General features: G+C 49.4%; 1 protein-coding gene across 1 annotated transcript in view; it reads left to right on the top strand.

Annotated features, from left to right (window-relative positions):
• The first annotated feature begins 2,597 nt into the window (after positions 1 to 2,597).
• Positions 2,598 to 8,860, top strand: part of LOC146186418 (LHFPL tetraspan subfamily member 2a protein) — an 80,682-nt gene continuing 74,419 nt past the window's right edge. Inside the window, exon 1 of the mRNA XM_084607182.1 lies at positions 2,598 to 3,049. The gene's annotated coding sequence lies outside the window, so the exon portion shown is untranslated. The remainder of the gene's footprint in view (positions 3,050 to 8,860) is intronic.

Genomic DNA, 8,860 nt, shown 5'->3' with positions numbered 1-8,860 from the left:
ATTTACTCATGCAAGGCAGTGCACGATCGGCGCCAATATATTCCGTGCGGTGAGGGGCAGCTGCTGCTCTTGGCGTCTCTTTGATTTCGCAAGAAGGAAGTGAAAAGGGAACGGTAAGGCCCACCAGCTGCCGGACGCTGTTGGCAGGCGACTACTACGCACACGTAGCCGTTGCGTCACACTGGCGAGGTGCCGTGAATGCTTAACTCGGAGTGAATTGAAAACTGGACTGCGGATGTCTCAGAAGACGGGCGTGTAATAAGCCAGAAATTTGTCGAAATGAGCAGGTCTGCAAACGCGGAAAATTGAATTAGCTGAATTTGTGACTACAGTTCAGTCCGCATGTTTCCCTTGTTCGCAAGTTATGCTCAAAGAAAAAAGAAAGAAAGAAAGAAAGAAAGAAAGAAAGAAGGAAGGAAAGAAAGAAAGAAAGAAAGAAAGAAAGAAAGAAAGAAAGAAAGAAAGAAAGAAAGAAGGAAAGAAAGAAAGAAAGAAAGAAAGAAAGAAAGAAAGAAAGAAAGAAAGAAAGAAAGAAAGAAAGAAAGAAAGAAAGAAAGAAAGAAAGAAAACAAACAAACTAACTAACAAAACACTTTCGTGTGTTACTCATATTCCTTGTTTAAAGAACAAAATCACGAAAGCCTAATTTTGAACGCATGAAATTATACATGGAGCCTTAGACGAAGGCATCGAAGACATTTTCTGACTGATTCTTCTAAAGATGTGATGCTTTGAAAATGAGCCCGTTGTTATATAGCTCTGGGTATAATCAGATTTCACGCAGTGACGGATGCGGGCGGTTTCACAACGTGAATGCTGACTACAAAAAAGTGGAAACCTTACAAATGCTTCGGCGGTGTTTAAAGCTTCGCGCAGCGCTCATTTATCACGCACTGCTTCTAGAGCTCTTTTTTTTTTTTTTTTTTTCCCTCGCTCTCTCTGTCCCTCTTTCGTCCTCATTTCCGTTTTTCTCTTAGGCTGTTTCCTGCTTTTGTCGGTCGACAAGATCTCCAGGGGTTCAGATGGTTCGCCCTGGGAGATTCTGTCTTCATTATCTCACCGCGTGTAAAACGACCGCAAGCCGTGTAACGCGAGGCTAATTGCTGGCTAAGCGTCTTTTGCAGGTGCGCCTCCCCCTCCCGTGCCCAAAACACGCTAATTTCGCTCTCGCCTATGTAAGCATCGCAGTTCGTTCACTCATGTGCAAGCACAGAGGGAAAAAAAGAGAAGGGGAACTCTTGGTTCAGACCGCGGCTCACAACGTCTTGTATTCGCCATCGTTAATGTTCATTACTCCCGCCTTCCAAGAGACTCATTATGCTAACGGCATATTTGCTGAGTCTCTCTGCTCGTAAATGCTTCTTAATTTCTCTGTGAATGGCGCGTACGTTGTCTCATTTAATATCCTGATCTAAAACAAAAAGGGAAAACGGGCTAATTGCTGTGACATCACTTATAAGTCATGCCGCAGAAAAGAAGAGCGGTGTATTTATTTGTCAGCGGTATATTTCTCTTCATATCGGCGCAGCAGAACTTCGGCGGTGACAGTAATGTTTTGTTTAATGCTTGCGACTCATTTCTGTAAAAAAGCCTATGATGTCTTTATGATTACATCTTACTAATGAAATGTCGCAAAAGCTCGCTTCCTTGTTTTAGTTTCGCGAAGGATCTACATGCAAATTTCAATTATAGGCGGTTGACGTAACATATGAAAAGGCAGGAAGCATGATGCTATGAACCAAAAACACATGTTGAATGTTAGAACATCAGACAAAATGTCTCTTTAGTTAAGGTTATTTCGCCTTCATCTACTTTTGCATGTGTTTTCTTTGATAGTACGTTTTCATCCTGCTGCAGCTCTAGAGCATATTGTGTTTTAAAATAATGAATAAATATAGCGTGATATATTCCCCTGTTCTTTGGCGGTTCAACTAAACAAAGCCGAAATTAGTTCAAGAGCAAATACTTACACTCATTGCCATGACTCTTGATTCCCCCCGTTTTTTTTTTAATACATATTGTTATTATTGAGCGAAAAAGGGAGACAGGCGCGCTCAGCGAGCGTTCCATTCCATTCACCTCGGACATCAACCGTGAGATGTGCTTACTTTGCACCATTTGCCACTTTTGCCAGAGCACGGGAGCTGGTAGAGCGGCCAACGAGTCGTTTTGGCTGACAGAGGACACAGGGGGGGACTGGGGAGCAGGACTGCGTCGTCCCCGGTCCTGGGTCAGAGACGCCGCATATGCACACTTTTTTGCTTCTTTGTCGGGGAGGTTCTCTTTTATAGCTGTGGAACGACACTAGGGAGGGAACAAGTTGCGGCGACAGCTTTTACGCCGCATAAGACGCACAATTTCAAGCATGAAAGGAAGAAGAGAATGAGAACAAAGGGTATGCTTATTCTTTTCTTTTTTTCTCTCAAAGGACGTCGGGGGACAGTATTACGGCCTTTCCTTTGTCGGCGCGCATTTCTTTGGCCGGTCGGCCAATGAAGAGAAACCGGAGAAACCGTCCGCGCGGCGTGGCGTGGTGGCCGTTCTCCCCTCCGCGGCGTCGAATGGATTCTCCCGGGACTTCCCAGCATGCGTCGCTCTGCGGCCGTTCGCGAGCTCGCGCGCGCGCGCGCCGCCGGCAGTTTTGATAGCTTCGAGGCGCTTCGTGTAGTGAACGCTGCCGGAAAGCGCGCCGGAGGTGTCGACGATCCTTTCGCGCCGCGCGTTGGCGGATGACACTGGTGAAGGCCATGGCCCTGTTGTGTCTGCGTCGAATCCGTACACAAGCCTCCTAGGCGGAGTGCTTTCGTCGTGTCGCAGCGCGCTGTCAACGGTGCGTTCGCGAGTGGCAGTGGAGTCGCCGTGTCGCAGCCGCTGCTCTGCGGAGTTCAGCTGGCGTAGCGGTACTCTTCTACTGGTCGGGCTGAATGCAATTGCTGGCAAGTGCACTGCTCGGTGACAGTTGGTGACGTTGCCGCCGCGTTCACTGTTCCGATCACTAACACCGTGTGAAGTTGCTTCCGCAGCGTGCACACCTACAGAGGAGCGAAAGGTGAGCTACTTTCTCTTTTCTGAAGATTTCGCGGGAGATCAGTTACGCGCGTGACCTATTCGTCGCGCAGCCAATGGCGGCGCGCGGGTTGATAACGGCGCGAAATGACACATGACGGCGTGTATGCGATAGCCGCTTAAGATCGTATCGCACAGGTCGCGGGACGCGTCCAGTCCGAAGTTGCGTAACGTGACCGAGATCAATTTCTCAGTGCTGTCTCATGATTTTTTTTTAGCGTTCTTTGACTGTATCGATGCTTTTTAGTGTGAAGCATCGCTAACGGTGTTGCGTCATGAGGCTACTTATAAAGTGTTTGATACTCATTATGGTCGATGACCACTATGCTCACAAAATTTTCCTGTATCATAAGTATTTTACTGTTTCCGTTTGCATTTCGTCACACTTGTATGCTTTTGTCGTGCGGGCGGGTTATTCGAATCCATTTTAGGAGAAAAATAGTTTTACCTAACGCGCTTAACGCGGTTCAGTTCTTTGTTTCTGACAAGTTGTTTCCAGGCCACCAGAACCCAGCATGCTGCTACACGGGCTGATTTAAGCTACGTTTGGGCGTGGTGAATGAGAGAAATAAACGAAAACGAGCTAAACTCGGCCGGATAGTTAGGAAACGTAAAGCACATACGTAGTACATGCACACAAACAACGTAACGTACGAACTATTAACTTCGCCATTATTTTCATGTAGCCGACATGCCACTTTTTAAACTAAACTTCACCGTTATTTTCACGCGACGAAACGTCACACGGGCTTGATGGGATGTGCAGCTTATAATACATGTTAGCACGAACAGAACTGCGAAGTGCGTGTATATGTTGTCATAGCCCCTAGGTACCGCTCTCCCAACATTAGATCGAAACTGACATGCACACATCTGCGTATGTGTATGCGTGCCATCTATGGCTAAGCCATGAGTTTTGGCTTCATCAGACGTCTGCACCGTGTCGAACGTCTTACGTTTTGGGCTTCTACTGGGCTTCTTGTCGATGCTGTGAATTCCAGCAGTAATTACTCTTCGTCAAGCTGACGCACGCACTAATTCGGCCAGGTCTGGTCGTGAGACGCCTCATTAAACACCGTCGATACGCCAGTGGCGGCGGCGGCCCGACTTTACACGCGAGTGGGGGCGAAAGCTTATCGGCTGTGCTGCTGCCCGCCCCAGTCACCGCTTTCCTGTCTCCGTCGCCAAGAGGCCCGCTGGGAGGGGTCCCTCGTCTTCGGAGTGCTCCCCGGGTCGCGACCAAGGGGAGGGCGGAGCATTTCTTGTCCCCCCCCCCCCCCCCCCCCCTACTTTTTATTTTTTTCTTGCGTATCGGGTGCTTTCTTCATCTGTGCCTACTCTGGTACGCCCGCGGTCGTATATATTTTCTCTTCCGGGCTGCGGGTCTGTAGCGGGGAGCGCTCCCTTGCGACCACGTGAACCGTGGCCTGCTGCCTGTCTGCCCGCCTCGACCACTCGATCAACGGCCTTCTCCACACTTGTCCCCTCGGCGCGTTTCTTCCGTCGCCCGAGCTCTCTTCCTTCCCTGCTGCCTCTTGTTTCTGTTTTCACCTTTTTTTTTATTTTCCTTTTCTCTCTCTTTTTCTGGTTCTCTTCCCTTTTCCCTAGCTTTGTTTATGTGCTTCCGGCCTTCATCAATTTCGCTATCCGGCGCCAAGTGCCCACCTTTGATTTTCTTCAAGTTACGGTCGCAAAAGTTTGAAAGAAACCGGTCATTTCTCCTACCCATAATCCTTTCTGGCACGCAGACTCACAGCTGGAAGCTCGACCTCCTTGCTGCTTTCGCTAACTTCATTATTTCTTTGAGCCGCAGAACACTTAACTACCGCTTAACTAGCTATTCTTTGAGTGGTAGTTAGCATTCCCGCACGTCTGACAGAGACGTGTAAACAGCTGAAAGAAGAACGATCATCTTAACGGTCGACTGCTCCCATTGTGGAAATGCGCATTCCGTCATCCGCTCTTCGCTGCTCGGCGCTCTCCGTTTCTTTTTGGCGCTTTGCTTTCTCATCCCCTTTGTCTTTGCCTGCCTCCCTCCGCCCTTTGTCTCTCGCTGTCCACGTCCCAAGACGGACTTTGCCGCTTTCCTCTCGCCTACTTCCGGAAATGCCGTGCGCCGGCGGGACGCGCCCCCCACTCGTCTCCCCTCGCTAGTTGGCCGCAGCGCAACTTTCGCCGCTTGTCTGGCTTGGCCGAGGCGGCGGCGGAGAGAAGCGCGCTTCATCGGCCGAATGCCGGCAGCTGGAAAGCGGAGCCGACTCGAGAAGCGCCTGTCCTGTACGCGTCCGACATCGATGCGTAGTGCGTGACTTAGGACTTTACTTTCTCGGCCGCGTCTCGGTTTTCGCGGTGTCTGATTTGACGCGGCTACCGCGCTGTCCTTTTTCGAGGTTTCGTCTAGTCTCGCCTGGTGCAGCGCGCCTCGCGTCATGTTTATGCAACTAGAACGTAAAAAGTTAACATGATGTCATCTTAGGACGAAACTGAGATTAATTAAAAAATAAGACTGGCCGTCTAGTGCTGAATAAATGGCTATTTATTTTTTTTTAAATATTCGCGCGTTATGCATTGTAATCATTATAATTCTCAGCTTAAAAGGCGGCTTGGCAATTGTGCATTTTTTGTTTATATGTAGGCTGGAGAGTACAAAGCACACTCTGTGCAATTGAAACATTGCAAAACTCCGCCATCCCTGCTTTCTTTGCTTTATCTTTTAAAAAGCAGGGGCTGAAGGGCGAATTCGCTTGGCAGTTGCTTTTAGTGATCGATTTGCTGTCAACGATTCTTCCTTTAAATGACATCATGACATCAATTAGTGTGTGTGTGTATGTGCAAGCATGCGCAGTGGGGGGGGGGGGGGGGTTGCCTTCAGTCCCCGGTCGAATTAATCTTATGCAACGGGCGAAAATGCATGCGTCGGCGAGCCAGTTTCGACTCACGTGGCAACGCCCCTCAAGAATGCTGTGGGCAGAGGGGGGGCGCAGTTACGGCGGTTTGCCCCCTTTTCTGTTGACGCGTCGTCTTCAGACGAGGGACGAGGCGGTAGCAACGGCAGTGATCGACGAACAGGGAGGAGGGAGCCAGCAGTGATCCACAGGGTCGGCTCAGGTGCATACCGGGCTGTTATAACCTCCCCAGAAGCGAGGACGGAAATGAGGCGTCGGTGCAGCGCAAGTTGGAATGCTGCGGAGGCCGAGGAGGAGGACGTTGATCATGTTCGTCCGCTTATAGAAATAGGTGTGCGCATACTTGCGTGTTGAATGTCGACATTTTACACCGAAGTCATTGCAAGTTGCGGGTAAAATTGAACGAGGGAATGTTTACAAACTGATAGCGCTCTTCAAGGACAGTCTACCTTGTGGAGCGCATCCGTAAATGCGTGACCGTAGTTACCTGTCTAAATAGCAAGAAAACGGAGAATACTGAGCATGCATGCATATATATATATATATATATTTGTTGCGAAAGCAATACTACTTTCATTTTTCAGCCCTTCGCGTAGCGAGGCGGTAGCTACCATTGACCTTTAACGTGACCTTTGGCGCGCCGCCAAGCACAGCTGCGCAAAAACAGGGGCCCCAACTCGCGCCGTCGGCTCGCGAGGCGGTAGCACCAGCCGCGGCTTAACTCCCGCTCCCTCCGTGAAGGAGCGCTACAGCCGGAGTGACGTCATCCCATCTGCCGCAAAAACAGGGGCCCCAACTCGTGCGGTCGGCGCGCGAGGCGGTAGCTACCAACCGCGGAGCTGCAGTTGTGCCGCATGCTCCTAAAGCTAAGAAGAATTATGGGGCTGCAGCCGCAGCTACCGCCGGGGGTGCGACGGTGGCCTAGCGGCAGGTGGAACCAACGCAGTCTCCAGGGATGCTTTCATTTCTGCTGGCGTAAAGAATGCCGTTGCAGCCGGTGCCGGCGCGGCAGTTGTACATTCTACCTTAACCTCACCCACAACCAAGTATATCGTTGCAGCCACGGTACTCCTTGCTTCGCTACTAGCTATACATAGAATAACCAGGCAGCACCCCGCAATAAACAATAGTTGAACCATATGCCGTGGCCAGAGTGAATCACTGCATAACCATAAGCATAGCCACAAGTACCACAACCAGCTACACCACCAGCTGAACCTAGGCGTATCCATGGCTATTGCTTTCGCAATTACCATGGCTTAACTAAGTTAAGCCACTGGCAATTTTTTCACGTGGCCCTTAGCACTTTAGCATTATTTAGTGGGTATGGGTAACGCGAATAAGTTATTGAATTTTAATGGATATATCATGGTTTGGGAATTTCGCCGTGTGACTTATAGAGCGCGTACTCCTTAAAACTACGTCGAATGCGCCGGAACTGTAACCGGAGCGACGATATGTGCGCGGTCGAGGTGAGTGGGTAACAGGGTTCTTAGTTCACAGTTGGATGCTAGTCAGGTCTGTGTTATACGTAAGTGACGTATGTGGTTGTAGTTGGGAGGGTCAGCGTATATGACTTCAAAACGAAACCCGTCGCTTTTGAACGGCGCCCGTACAGCAGTCTATGTGCGCGGTCTTTGCGGAGCAAGACGCATCGCATCGTTAACTGAATTAAGTTGTTATCCTGGCTCCGCTCGAGTGTGCGTGCCGGTTGTCCCACGATGTGGCAATAGCAGGAAGCGGCTCGGGGCCTAACGAGCTCGGTCTGGGCGCCCGCTAACCAATTACGACGGGTTCCGCCCCTTGTCGCGATAGCTCGCGGATGCCGATAAAGTCAGTCCTTGACACCCTCGTATACTGAGGCTGGCGGCGGAAAGCCGTCGCTTGCGCTTCTGTCTTTGCGAATGATGGCTGGTTCGATAGCCCGTGCGTGCGGTTTTACCGAGGCCTGCCAAAATGCGGTTTAGATAGGCAAAAAAAAAAAAAAAAAAAAAAAAAATCGAATTTTTGGAGTCTTGTTAACGTCTTTGTGCGATCAGCTTCTCCTTTTTTCTGATTGCGCTGTTTTGGCCTATTCCTAACCTAATCTCGCACTAGTATACCTAGTTCGTTCTCCAAGCGATTTCTAAGCAGTCCGACTGTTACTGCCGCTTTCTCTCTCTCTCTCTCTCTCTCAACATGGCTTGCACTGATGCAATGTGTTCCTATTCGGATTTGCATTTGCCTGACGTCTCATAGTCGAACACGAACGAATTCGCTGGAATAAATCGAAAGACATGGGATGTCATTGTTGGCGGTGCGCACAGTTGACGAAAACGGTGATGCTGCAAGTGCTTTGACGGTAATCTTCTGCCGCGACAGACTTTTCTTTTTACCAGGTGCAAATGCCTTTGCACCTAGTAGTGCGACATCGCAGGGGGACTGCTATGGTTAAACAGGGGATTAGTCGCGGATCACGAAATTACCCGCGAGGTCATGAGAACCGGTGGACACCATTGATGGTTGAGTGACATTTGCCGCTTCGATATTGAGTTTGGTCCGACTGCATGGCCTCATATATTTGCCATAAATCCTCGTCTTAATACAATTCTGTGTCGATATTTTGGAGCAGTTGCCGGTTCAATAATCGCAAGCTTATAACCCCGCCTGTGACTTCATCCCTAACCTCGCTCTCCCCTATACAAGGAATAATTGTGTGGTGTTAAACTGCCTCTTGCTAATATTTGCGCGGGCTTCATACTTTCCTCCGTGATTGATTTCTCTCATTTCTGGTAGGCGATTTATAGAGTTTGTCTTCAGTGTTTGTTCTTGTTCAAGGCCTTATTTTCTCGCCGTTTTACCTGGTGGAGGGTTGCAATTATTGCTTTTGAGTATGAGTTGCCTTTCAT

Source organism: Amblyomma maculatum, chromosome 6 (assembly GCF_055883805.1).
Source record: "Amblyomma maculatum isolate TAMU_Amacu chromosome 6, ASM5588380v1, whole genome shotgun sequence".
NCBI lineage: Eukaryota > Metazoa > Arthropoda > Arachnida > Ixodida > Ixodidae > Amblyomma > Amblyomma maculatum.
Note: the sequence above shows the minus strand (reverse complement) of the source record. Positions and strands in the feature narration are given on the sequence as shown.